The sequence below is a fragment of the Panicum virgatum genome, chromosome 9N, assembly GCF_016808335.1.
Source record: "Panicum virgatum strain AP13 chromosome 9N, P.virgatum_v5, whole genome shotgun sequence".
Taxonomy (NCBI): domain Eukaryota; kingdom Viridiplantae; phylum Streptophyta; class Magnoliopsida; order Poales; family Poaceae; genus Panicum; species Panicum virgatum.
Genome location: NC_053153.1, coordinates 53205782 through 53217904, shown reverse-complemented (window position 1 = coordinate 53217904; position 12123 = coordinate 53205782). Strand labels below are relative to the sequence as shown.

Here is a 12123-nt window from a genome sequence, read left to right as displayed (position 1 = left end):
GAGGTGATACGTGTGCATGTCTGAGGGATTTGTGTTATGTTTAAAGAAAAAAACACGTAGTCTCGTTAGGAGTGAAATACACTGATTTGCCTTTTTTCACAATAATGCAAGATCTGATGTCGGAGGAGTCCCTCTTTTTTTTTTGAGAAGAGAGTTCCTTTTAAATGGAGGCAAGTCTAATTTACTTCTTAAATTTATCTAGGAGTCAACCCTCATCCCCACCAAGTCACCAACTACTAAACTCCAATACCAGTGATAGGTGTCTGCAACATTTGAGCCCAGTCAAATGATGCATTAGAAAAAAAAAATGTTCCTTACATCAGTCCATTAGGTAGGCGATGGTGAAAGTGTGGCACCGCTTCAACTTTCAACTGTACCACGCGCCACTATGTTCGTCAAAATTACACATAAAAATCGGCACTTCCTTTTCTTGTGATATTGATGTACTTTGTTTTATCTGCCTATCGTTATCGATTTCTAGCACATACGACTGTCTCGGTCTATTGATTTCTATGTTCTAACATGTACTACTATCTAAGTATAGCTGAAGTGACGAAGCTCATGGTGGGTCCTATTCAGAATGTAGTGATGTACTCTTCTTAAAAAAAAGTAGTGATGTACTCGTAGACTCGTAGGCCGTTGCAAGTTGAGATCTGAAAAACAATGGCAGGTGCAAGTTGCAGCAGTTTGTATTAGGTTACTGATGGTGTGGCAATTGTGATATCCACTTGGTGAAAATAATTACTATAACCCATCAAAGTCAATTGCTTCGTACGTTCGAAAAGCAACAAGTTCCTTTTTTATCTGGATACAGTGTGACGCCGCCAAGAAATTGGCATTGACACGATCTTTTACATGCAAGATAAAACCCAACGTGGCAACGTTCATACCAGAATAAGTTGTACTCGTAGACTCGTAGGCCGTTGCAAGTTGAGATCTGAAAACCAATGGCAGGTGCAAGTTGCAGCAGTTTGTATTAGGTTACTGATGGTGTGGCAATTGTGATATCCACTTGGTGAAAATAATTACTATAACCCATCAAAGTCAATTGCTTCGTACGTTCGAAAAGCAACAAGTTCCTTTTTTATGTGGATACAGTGTGACGCCACCAAGAGAAATTGGCATTGACACGATCTTTTACATGCAAGATAAAACCCAACGTGGCAACGCTCATACCAGAATAAGTTTGGGGGATATGATACAAATTACAAATAGATCAATCAAACTGCAACTGCAAGCAGATAGCACGAAGCAAAAAACAAACACCGGAAAAAAAATACTTCACGCAGGAAAGAAACTTCAGTACACGATCAAGCACCAAGCATTATTCATCTCCATTTGCTTCACAGGCAACCATCAGCTCTTCAAGCTCTCCAGGTGATCCCTCCCATCAAGCTTTGCCGCGAAGAAGCGTGCGATAAAATCCATGTAACCAATTAAGCCATACAGCGCCTCACCGTCCCTCTTCACAAGCTCCGGCAGAGGGCCGACTGTAGCATCCTTGCACGGCTGGTGGAACACTGCCGCCGACATGCGCTCCATGGTTGGGTGCACCACGGCCCTGTGCTCAATGCTTTTGTATCTTCCATTGCTTAGAATCTGCAGGTTGGTTAAAAATCACGATTAAAAGAGCTAATCACTAGTACGTTAGCATCAATGGAACACTGTAGACAGCATTGCATTAGTGATTCAGTGCTCACACAAAATGTTTTTTACTAGCTCGGCAGGCATCCTTACCTCAAGTATGTCTCCGACATTGACGATGAACGCACCATCCAGGGCGTTTATAGCGACCCACTTGCCATCCTTCCGGATCTGCAGCCCCTGCACGCCATTCGCCTGGAGCAGCAGCGTCAGGCCGGTAGCATCAGTGTGCGGCGACAGTCCGACCGCCTTTTCAGCCTGCTTGCACGGCGGGTAGTAGGTCATCCGCATGCTTTGAGGCTGACCTCCGAATCTCTGAAGGAGAGACTCCGGCTCAACACCCATGTCCATGGCAACAAACCGCAGCAAGCAAGACACAAGCTTTGCAGCCTCAAAGGAGTACATTTCTATGGAGTCCCTGTCAAGATTCAAGTGTTTACCATGGAAGGGTGGTTACATATCAGGATGAAGTGGTAGATATAATAAAGATTCATGGCACATAACTGAACATGTATGTGAGTCCAGGCACAGGCGGACCTGAAAGATGGAGGGTTGCTAGGCCAGAACCTCAGGTTCCTAGAATCGCTTGGACGGAGCATGATGTAGAACATGTCTGCCCAGTCCAGTTTCTGGTTCTCAGAAACAACAAAGTGCTGGCCATACCCTTCAAGATTGCCCGGTTCCATCGAGTACACCTTCTTTGCTTCCAGTGGCTGCTTGAAGAATTCAGTCATGTCATTCCTGAAGTTGCAAATCACCTCATCTCTGATACACCATGGTTGACGAGCTGCGGTTTTTCACGCCAACAGTAAGTTTTCTTGCTTGTTCGAAAATGTAATACGTGAGTTAAATTAACTCTGTAGCACATCTAATTTGTAGCCATTGACATCAATCTTTTCTGAAACAAAACCGAGCCACATAGTAGTTGCATCTTAGCAACTTGGTTCCGATGTTTGTTATACAGGAACATACATGGAAGTGCATTTAACTGTACTGCGTTATAAAACATGAAGATCTAGCTTTATTATATACCTGAAAGAAACCCCACTGCCTACAGGCAGATCCAAGCTTGGCACGCTCCTTTCTGGATGACTGCGGATCCAGCAACTTGTTGAGATCTATAATTGGAATTGCAGAGGAGATGTCATCACCACCGATGACCTCCTCGGCAGTTTCTTCCAACCTGATGTACCTTTCGGGAATCTGCTCCTCTGAAATGTTGTAATTTTGTGCAATTGCCTGCACATTTGGCACTGGTAGAGATCCTCCAGCTTCTGCGTGAGCCATTGGTACCTTATCGCTTGAGTACCTTGAGGAGCTCCTTTTTTATAGCACTTGTACTTAGCCGGTTAGCCCACAAAATATCTGGGAGTGACAATGACGGCTAAGAAAATTAATAAGCAAGTGGTACAGAATCCTAGGAGTGTTAAAGTGGAGAGAATCACATATATAGCTTCTCATTGAATTATTCTCACAATTAAAATTCAGAGACGGGGCGAAAGGTTAATTCATAGCAGTAGGGCTTGTGGCTGGCAGACATATACGGTTGTGAAAGGTTAACTTATGAGAGAATCATTTTCTTGGCCCTAAAAAAAGTTGTGCTTAGTTTTTTAGCTCCTTTTCTCTTGAATTTCGCTATTTGGCCCCAAAATAAGTTTCGTTTAGTTTCTTGGTCCTTTCGTCACCTACAGTTAGATCTGTACTCTAATTATATTCAGATGCATCAATTTAGATTTCTAACAAAGAAAATGATAACACAAAGGAAATTTTTGTGAACTTTTGGTATTTTTCCCACTAGTAAAATAATTTTTAGGCATTTATAAATCTATTTTCGGTTGTTAAATCATAGAAAATCACATGAATATGGTAAAACAGTAAAAAATTCAGTGGAGTCATATCTAAGTATCCTGATGTAGTGCATCAGTACAGAAGATTACAGAAGCAGTTCATCCAATAGTATGGCAAGTAGAGCATGCTGTGCAGCCAAAGATAACAACTGAACATTTCTAACCATCTCAGATGAGATGACAAAAAATCTACTCCAACATATATGAACATTCGATCTGTTATTTAGAGATTTCACAACATAATGTATACAATAATCTTACAAATAACATTAGTTTTTAGTTACCACCTCAAGTATGTCGCCAACATTAACAATGATTGCGCCATCCAAAGCGTCCACAGCAAACCACTTGCCATCCCTCTTGACTTGCAGGCCCTGCACATCTTTCTTCTGTAATAATAGTGTCAGGCCACATGCGTCGCTGTGTGGTGACAGCCCTAACACCTGATCAGCTTGCCAGCATGGAGGGTATTAGTTCATCCTCATGCCCTGAGGCTGACCTTCAGACATTCCTAGCAGCGATGCTGGCTCAGCGCCTATGCCCTTGGCCATGAACTCCAGCAAGCGACATGATAGCTTTGCTACCTCCGAGGAATTTTTTTTAAGGGAAATTTTATTGATTTCAAGCACAATACATCAAAGTGATACATCGTCTTGAAATTTTCCCGACCTCTGCCTAACCGACACATAGCCTAAAAGAGTTTGACAAAGAGCCTTCGACACTAATGACTGTCAATCCTAAGACTAGACCGCCACCCATGTGCCTGGGCAAAAAAATCTTTGGCCGCCTGTTCCAAGAAACGAGATGCCGCTACAAGCTTGTGCCGTAAAGTATGCTTCTGAAGAATAGCCCACGTACGGAGCCAGCGCGTAGTTGAGTAAATAACCTGCAAAAAAGAAGATTTTTTGTTATCGAAGACCACATCATTTCTGCATAGCCAAACAGACCAACACAAGGCTGCCGCGCCCAGAAGTACTAGTGGCTTATATTCTTTAGGAATTCTATTGAGCCAGCTCCCAAACATACTAGGCATACATCTACAGAGTGCCTAAGTTCCAGAGATACTGAGATTATGAAACAGTAACACTTCTCATGGGGTAAATTCACGGTTTTCAGGTGATTGGATTATTTTTGGAAGATAACCTGAAGGACGCAGGGTTTGTAGGCCAGAAACGCTCCCTTGACTCAACTGGACGAACATGAAGGAAAAATCTGTCACACCAGTCTAGTTTCTGGTTATCAGACACAACAAAGGCCTGTCCATAGCCTTCAATGCTGTTTGGTAGCCGTGAGTAAGCCTTCTTGGCTTCAAGCGGCTGCCTGAAGAACTCAGCTATGTCATTCATCAGGTTCTCAGACACTTCATCTGGAACTCCATGGTTGGTGAGCTGCAATTTGTTCCATGAACGTTCAGCTACACACTTTTCAAAATTCAGAATAATATGCTGGATAAATGAACAAATCGATGGATCGGATGTTATGTGCAAGAAAATAAATCTATTATCTGTACTGTGCAACCAAGAGAGATTTGCAAAAATAGGACTGCAAACATTGGTCTTTGCTATTTTGCTATTGGACCCACATTTCATAGTTACAGATGGTCCCACAGTATCATTCACTGGGAGTGGCACATCTTTCACCTATTTTTATCTATTTGCCTACTCATCCAAAGCTTGAAATATCAAGAATTTTTTGCTTTTGTGTACCTGAAAGAAGCCCCAGTTTTGACAGGTAGATACCAACTTCACGCACTCCTCCGATGACAGTGAGTCATGTAACTTGTTGAGATCGATAATCGGAATTGCCGAAGTACTACCATAGCCGGTGATCACCTCCTCAGACCTAGCCTCTATCATGATGTATCTTTCAGGTATCTTGTCATTAAACCCGTTGGCCGTTGCAAGTTTCCGCAAGTGCCTGCACATTAGGCCCAGGGAGAGATTCAATGGTTCTTGCTGCCATTGGTATTCCAAGCTTGCACAGTTCCAGGGTAGTTGTTCGCCACTAGCAGTTTCTCAGAAGATAGAGATGCTGCTGCCTGCTGGAATATAGATGTGCTACAAATACAAAGTTCAACCTGCTAAAGCAGTCCTTTTCTGTTGACTTTGATGATGCTGACATAAAAAGACGAAAACGCGTAATAGAAAAATAATGAGTAGTGGTGGAAGGTGAAAGAGAGAGAAAAAAGGAAGGATAGGTAACACATGATTGTTTGCAAATTACATCACGTCGTAGTGCGGCATTACTGTTAATAACTGTTTAGATCAGTCCATTCAACTGAACTAATGATTAGCCTCTGACTTGCGCATTCTGTTTTTTGTGGTCTGATCAATGTTCCTCAATTATTTGTTCCTTCAAACATAAATCAAAACAAAATACCACTGCCTTGTGGACTCCCCGTATCAGTGGCTGTTATTTTCAGATCTTTTGCATATTTGACTATCCATGTGGATTGTAAATTCACTAGACAGAGTTCTTTAAAATGCAAAGGTAACATAAGTAATTTAGAAATCGTTGCAAGAGGCATTTGATAACTGGATGCAATTCTTTATGCAATTTTCGCTTTAAAGGGCCATACTTTTCTGCATAGTATGTACAAGATATAGAATGTGCACCAAATATTCAATTATAAGCCCTTAAAAATATACTTGAACATATTGTTCAGGTAGTACGGCACACAACAGCAAAATTACAACGCTGGTGGATTACTTATCACATAAATTTTGAAAGCAACATACATTAGACAAAAGAATGAAGGCACTATCAACTATAGCCACTCACTAACAGATGCATCATTTCACATCTGTGCTAAAAACCACATCAGAAAATGAACTCAATATCAATTACTCATTACGCAGTCACCAACAGAAAGATTAAAAAAAACAGAATACTCTCATATGCCTAGCTTCAAGCTCTTCAAGTACCTTCTGCCTTCCAGCTTTGCAGCAAAGTAGCCCTTGGTGAACTCAACACTATCTAAAACCTTGTAGCGTGCCTCGCCTGTCTTCAGCAGCTCCTGAAATGGGCCAATCGTGCAGCCAAGGTTGACGCTAAGGAATGTCGCAATTGTAATCCTTTCCTTGACAGGGTTTATTACTGCCCTGTGCTCAATACTCTTGTACTGGCCATTGGTGAGGATCTGTGGGAGATACAGAATGTTAATAGATGTTTAGTGTATAATATAAATATGATCGTGTAACAATAAACATGTGTCTGTGCGCCCAGATTGGCCCACATTGTAAACTCATATTTTCTTCTTAATATAAAGATACACAGCTATTCTGCGCTTTCTTGAAACAAAGATAATGTTAATAGATGCTAAAGCATTATCTTATACTTGCCCTAGAGCACATGGAAAAGTGTTACTTAAAATACCTCAAGAGCATCCCCTATGTTGACGACAAGAGCTCCAGGTATGGCCTTCACAGAAAACCATTTGTCATCCTTCCTGATTTGTAGTCCTTCTACATCATTTACTTGGAGGAGGAATGTCATGCCAACACCATCCGTATGCGGTGAAAGACCTAAAACCTTGTTGGCTTGACTGCAGGGAGGGTAATAGTTGATCCTCATGCTCTGAGGCAGACCCTTGAAAATACCAAGGAGTGCCTCCTGGTTAACCCCAAGGTTGTTGGCCATAAACTTGAACAATTGCGCAGACACATTTGCCAGCTCCAGTGAGTACTTATCCAATGTATCCCTAGAATGAGCAAACATCAGCAACAAATATGAAAACATTAAGAAGCCTTGGAGAGAGACCTTCCATGTTGTGTTACAGAAGCAGACTCTAGCTCCTGGCATGTGTTGTAACTTGTTATCTATTTTTGCATAATATAAACTGGACTGGATGAATAAACCTAGCATCTGATTTTTTCGGACATGAAAGTTGAAATTTTCTTTAAAAATGGCAGTAACTGGATGGTGAAAGATAAATTCACCTTAATGTGGAAGGCTTTGTAGGCCAGAAGGCCAGACTCCTTTCCTCAACAGGCCGTGTGGCAAGGAACAACATATCTACCCAATCCAGCTTCTGTTCCTTGGAGAAAACAAAGTGGTGGCCAAACCCTTGTATGCCATTTGGTGGAATTGCCACTGCCAGCTTGTCTTCCAGTGGAAGGCTGAAGAACTCTGTGATGTCGACCTTAATTTGCTGCAGTAACCCTCCATCTAACCCATGGTTCACAAGCTGTGTATCTCACACTAATCTCGTCAGTTTGCTGTGATTAATGTAAGCGGTGGTGTGACAGAGGAAATAATGGATCTCCCTTTACTTCTCAAGTGTATTTGAAGCAAAAAAAAAAGTTTGAATGTATAATCATCATAGGGATAGATAAAATACAATGATGTGGTACAGAAAGACAGATAGACAGTGAGATAAAATTTGTGGGTATGCATAATTGCATATGCAAGAACACAAACCTGGAAGAATCCCCCCAATGCTCACAGGCAGATCCAAGCTTAGCAGTCTCCTCTTCAGAAAACTCGGGGTTGAGCAATCTTGACATATCTATAACCGGTAGATTATATAACCCTCCGCATTGACGATGACAGGATCAGCCTTAATCTCAGACCTGACATACCTTTCAGGAACCTCACCGGTTTCGCAGATGTTATCTGCAATAACCTGCACACTCTCATCTTGGTCGACGAACTCCACTTTCATTTTGTCAAAGATTTCAGCCATCCTCCCTTGATTTCCTTGAAGCGACAAACTTTCCCTGATGCAACTAGTTCAATGACTTTAAGAGAACAGTTGACATCAAGTTTGGCAGACTTACCCTTCTTTTTCTTTTTGAGGAAGTGGCAGACTACATACCTACTGAGGATACAATAGACAATCTATGATACGCGGATACTTCGCAAAACTCACATACCGGTATCGGATACCGTATCGGATACCCGTACTCCACGGATACTCCCGGATACGTATCCCATAAGTATCGGACTATTTAGGTATTTTCAAATAATAAAAATAAATCGGATACTCGTGGGATACCTGTGGATACCTGTCCGATACCTTCAAACCCTAATAACACCACTCAATCACTTCGTATAAAGGTCCTCCGTTCAGCTATGCCACCCTCTCATCCCCACTCGCGCAGCCGCAGGCCCGCAGCAAGCTCGCGCGGCCCGTGCGGCCGCTAGAGAGGGAGAGGATGAGCCGCGGCCTCCGGAGAGGGAGAGGAGCCGCGGCCGCCGGAGTTGGCCGCTACACAGAGAAAGAGAGAGAGAGAGTGCCGGAGGTTGGGGAAGAAGACGACCGACATCCATTCTTGGAACAGACAAACAGCTAAGATAAGGTTGGTTCTTTTTTCCTTTGCCCCTTCCCTTTTCTAATAATTATAGAACATATGAATATATGAGTTTATGACGCATTATAGTCCCTGGAACTTCTATTTTCTCACATTCTAGTTCCTGAAACTTTTATTTATTTTTATTTTATATATATATTGGCGTATCCCCGCATCCTTGTTTTTGGAAAAATGTCGTATCGGAGTATCCCCGTATCGCGTACCGATATCCGTATCCGCGTATCCGGGCAACATAGTAGACAATTCACATGAAGGACGTGGAAATAATCAATACTGGCAGCTAGCATGACATTATGACAAGTAGCGATGGCTTCGGTCTAACCCCAAATGAAGCTACAAGATAAGTCTGCATACTCAATCAATAATTTGTAACAAAGTTAAATATCTACACATCACTTTCAAGCGAAGACTTTTTAGGATGATGGGGCATACCCATAACAAATGCTTGAGGAACACATCGTCTTCGTCTTTGCACCATTTGCAGAGAGCACAAGGTTTGCAGAAAAAAAAACAGAGAGAAAGAAAATCATGTTTAGTTGCATAGTATGCTAGGAAACTTGCAGAATGGTTCTGCCCCATCGATGAAAAATCGACCTGTACAGATTATTAAATGAAGATTGTAATCTTCAGACCCAGGTTCCAATCCGATGGTGAGTTTCTGATAGAGACCTTTTTTTCCCCACTAAAGCATTCCGCAGGACCGCGTAGCAGGCTAGCAGCCGCTCAGCAATCGCAGTGACGTGATCACGTGAAGCTCCCACGGCGCATGCGGCGGTCAAAACGCAAACGAAGTATCGAACGCACCTTTTACTTCAAAAAAAAAAGTATCGAACGCACCTTAGATCAGATGCGGAACCGCCGGGGGAAGCCGCAGATGAGGTCGCGGCATTGGGGTGGGGGAGCCTTCGATTGATCCAAGCCCGCGTGATTAGTGAGGAAGCCCAAGGGAAAGCGGAGGGCGGTCCGGTCGCCATCGCGAGGGCGGCAGGAAGAAGATATTTTTGTTAGACCAAAGAGAACCATTTCGAAGGATTTTGCAAACATATCACAAGATCAAGCCCCAAATTACTAATTTTGCATCGGATGTCTCGGTAACTGGTGGGGCCGGAACCAACTTGTCTCACAAGTTAAATAACAACTCCATTAAAGACCAAGTAACAATCAGTTGTCAAATGATACGAATTCTACCGTACAAATATAAGAAAGACCAGGGTGTGTTTAGTTGTGAAAAAGTTTGGGTTTTGGTACCGTAGCACATTTCATTGATACTTGACAAATAGTATCTAATTATAAACTAATTAAGCTTAAAAGATTCAGCTCGTATTAATTAGTTAGACTATATAATTAGTTATTATTTTTAACTGCATTTAATGTTTCATGCATGTGTTCGAATATTTGACGTGACGGGTACTGTACAAATTTTTTTTTGGAACTAAATATGTCACAACTAATAATAAAATGACGGGTACTGTGCAAAGACACTTCCAAAAGGTATATTTAACACCTAGAGCATCACATAGATATACAAGCTTTTAAAGACAAATTGTTCAAAATCAACAAGCTTACTTTTAAAGACACTTCATGGGGCTTCATGGGATGGAATGAAATAGAGATACTCGCTACTCTCTTAATTTAAAATTGTAAAACTTTATCTCTTTTCTTCATATATAGTTTTTGTCAGGCACGTTGACATAACGTATATATAGGTGAATGGTAAAAATCATGTATCTAAAAAGAAAAGATAATCTATAATTTCAAATGTAGTAAGTACTTTGCTAGAGCTGGTTTAACATTCGACAAAGAAAGAACGCCCGATCAACTAATTTCACTAAAAAATTCTGAAAGAGACGTCTCAGACTCAGACTCAGGCTCAGGTCCACTGAGCTTCGGTGCTCGGCAGAATCACAAATTCCCAACTCTTACTCCCACCAGTCTTCATGGGTTCTGACTTCCGAGAGTACAGCTACCTCTTCAGTATCTTATGTTTACATATACTCACTCCGTGACAAAACATCCGTTCCAAATTAGAGATTATTTTCAATTTTCTGTTACAAATTATAAGTTGTTTTAGATTTTCTAGATACATAATTTTTACTATACATCTAAATATAATGTATATCTAGATGTGTAACAAAAATTATATATTAAAAAAAGCAAAACAACCTATAATTTGAGGGAGAGATTTCTGTGCCCACGTGGTCATATATCCACCCAAACTCTTTGCCATCCGATGAGATACTAACACCGGAGATTCATCCCGAAAATCAACCCTCGATGGCACCACAGAAAAGGAAACCCAACCCCACAGGCGCTCTGGAGGAGGAAAACCAGAACGACCTCTAGACCTCTCCAGAGCATCCAGTTGGTCAACTCTCCCTTCAGGGAACCCATCTACTCAACTCCACAACCGAAGCTCCAGAACCTTTGGGAGCTCGCCAAGACGAGTTCACTATAGTGGCCTTGCAGCTTCAAACCCTGAAAAAGCTAAAGGAAACCCTCGCCAACCAGCTAGCCACGCAGCAGAGAGCACTGCAATGAGCCAACCAGCTAGCTGAGGCCAGGCGCAAGGTAGCCGCCATGCAGGAAGAAGTGACCAAGCTACAACAGGAATGTGCAGGAACACAGGCAAGCCATGAGCAACCCCTCCCCCACTCATCAGCCGAAACTTTCCGCCAAACCGAAGCTCGCAACCTTCGCATGGACCCCTTCCCTGAAGAGCAATATATTGCACCTTCGGCCGGTTCTTACGAACCAAATTCACCACTCTCTGCAGCCTTACAACACACATGATGGCCACTAGGTTACAACTCAACTCCCAAAGTACAATGGCTCGATGGACCCCACTCAATTCCTCATGGCCTACGAAGCTACCATAGCTTCGGCACGTGGCGATGGCCCTATCATGGCAAAGTCCTTCATCATGGCATGCGAAGGACCAATAGCTAACTAGTATTCATATCTTCCTCTCAGCTCAATTTCAAGTTGGAATCAACTAAAAATGAAGCTCAGACAAGATTTCCAAGACTTTGGAAGAATCGACCCCAATACAATCGAGAACTTCTAATGCCTTCAAGGAGACAGAGAACCACTCTATGATTACTTCCGAAGGTTTGTCCAAAAGAAGGCCTTGATCTCGAACTTTCCAGAGAAGGACGCAATTGCCAAATGCATCGCCGGATTGTTACCAGGGCAGTTAGCCTCTCATCTACCCCGAGAACCCGCAAAGACTCTAAGTGATCTATATGCAGAAGTTGAAAAAATGCCAGATCGGGTGCAGATCACAGGAGAAGGGTAGAGCAGAGAAGGCTAATGAGGCAGGC

At 42.3% G+C, this 12123-nt stretch overlaps 1 long non-coding RNA gene and 2 pseudogenes across 2 annotated transcripts; 1 reads left to right on the top strand and 2 right to left on the bottom strand.

Moving 5' to 3' along the window:
- Positions 1-1100: 1100 nt before the first annotated feature.
- Positions 1101-2970, bottom strand: LOC120687753 (annotated as a pseudogene). Its single transcript, XR_005680826.1, has 4 exons — positions 2677-2970; positions 2182-2431; positions 1738-2062; positions 1101-1599 (listed from the first exon to the last, which is right to left on the bottom strand). The product of XR_005680826.1 is annotated as a 2-oxoglutarate-dependent dioxygenase 11-like (transcript).
- On the top strand, positions 2309-5012 carry LOC120687754. The gene is made up of 2 exons (XR_005680827.1): positions 2309-2452; positions 4608-5012. It is a non-coding gene; the product is annotated as an uncharacterized LOC120687754 (long non-coding RNA).
- Positions 5013-6099: 1087 nt separating this feature from the next.
- On the bottom strand, positions 6100-9837 carry LOC120687752 (annotated as a pseudogene).
- Positions 9838-12123: the final 2286 nt, after the last annotated feature.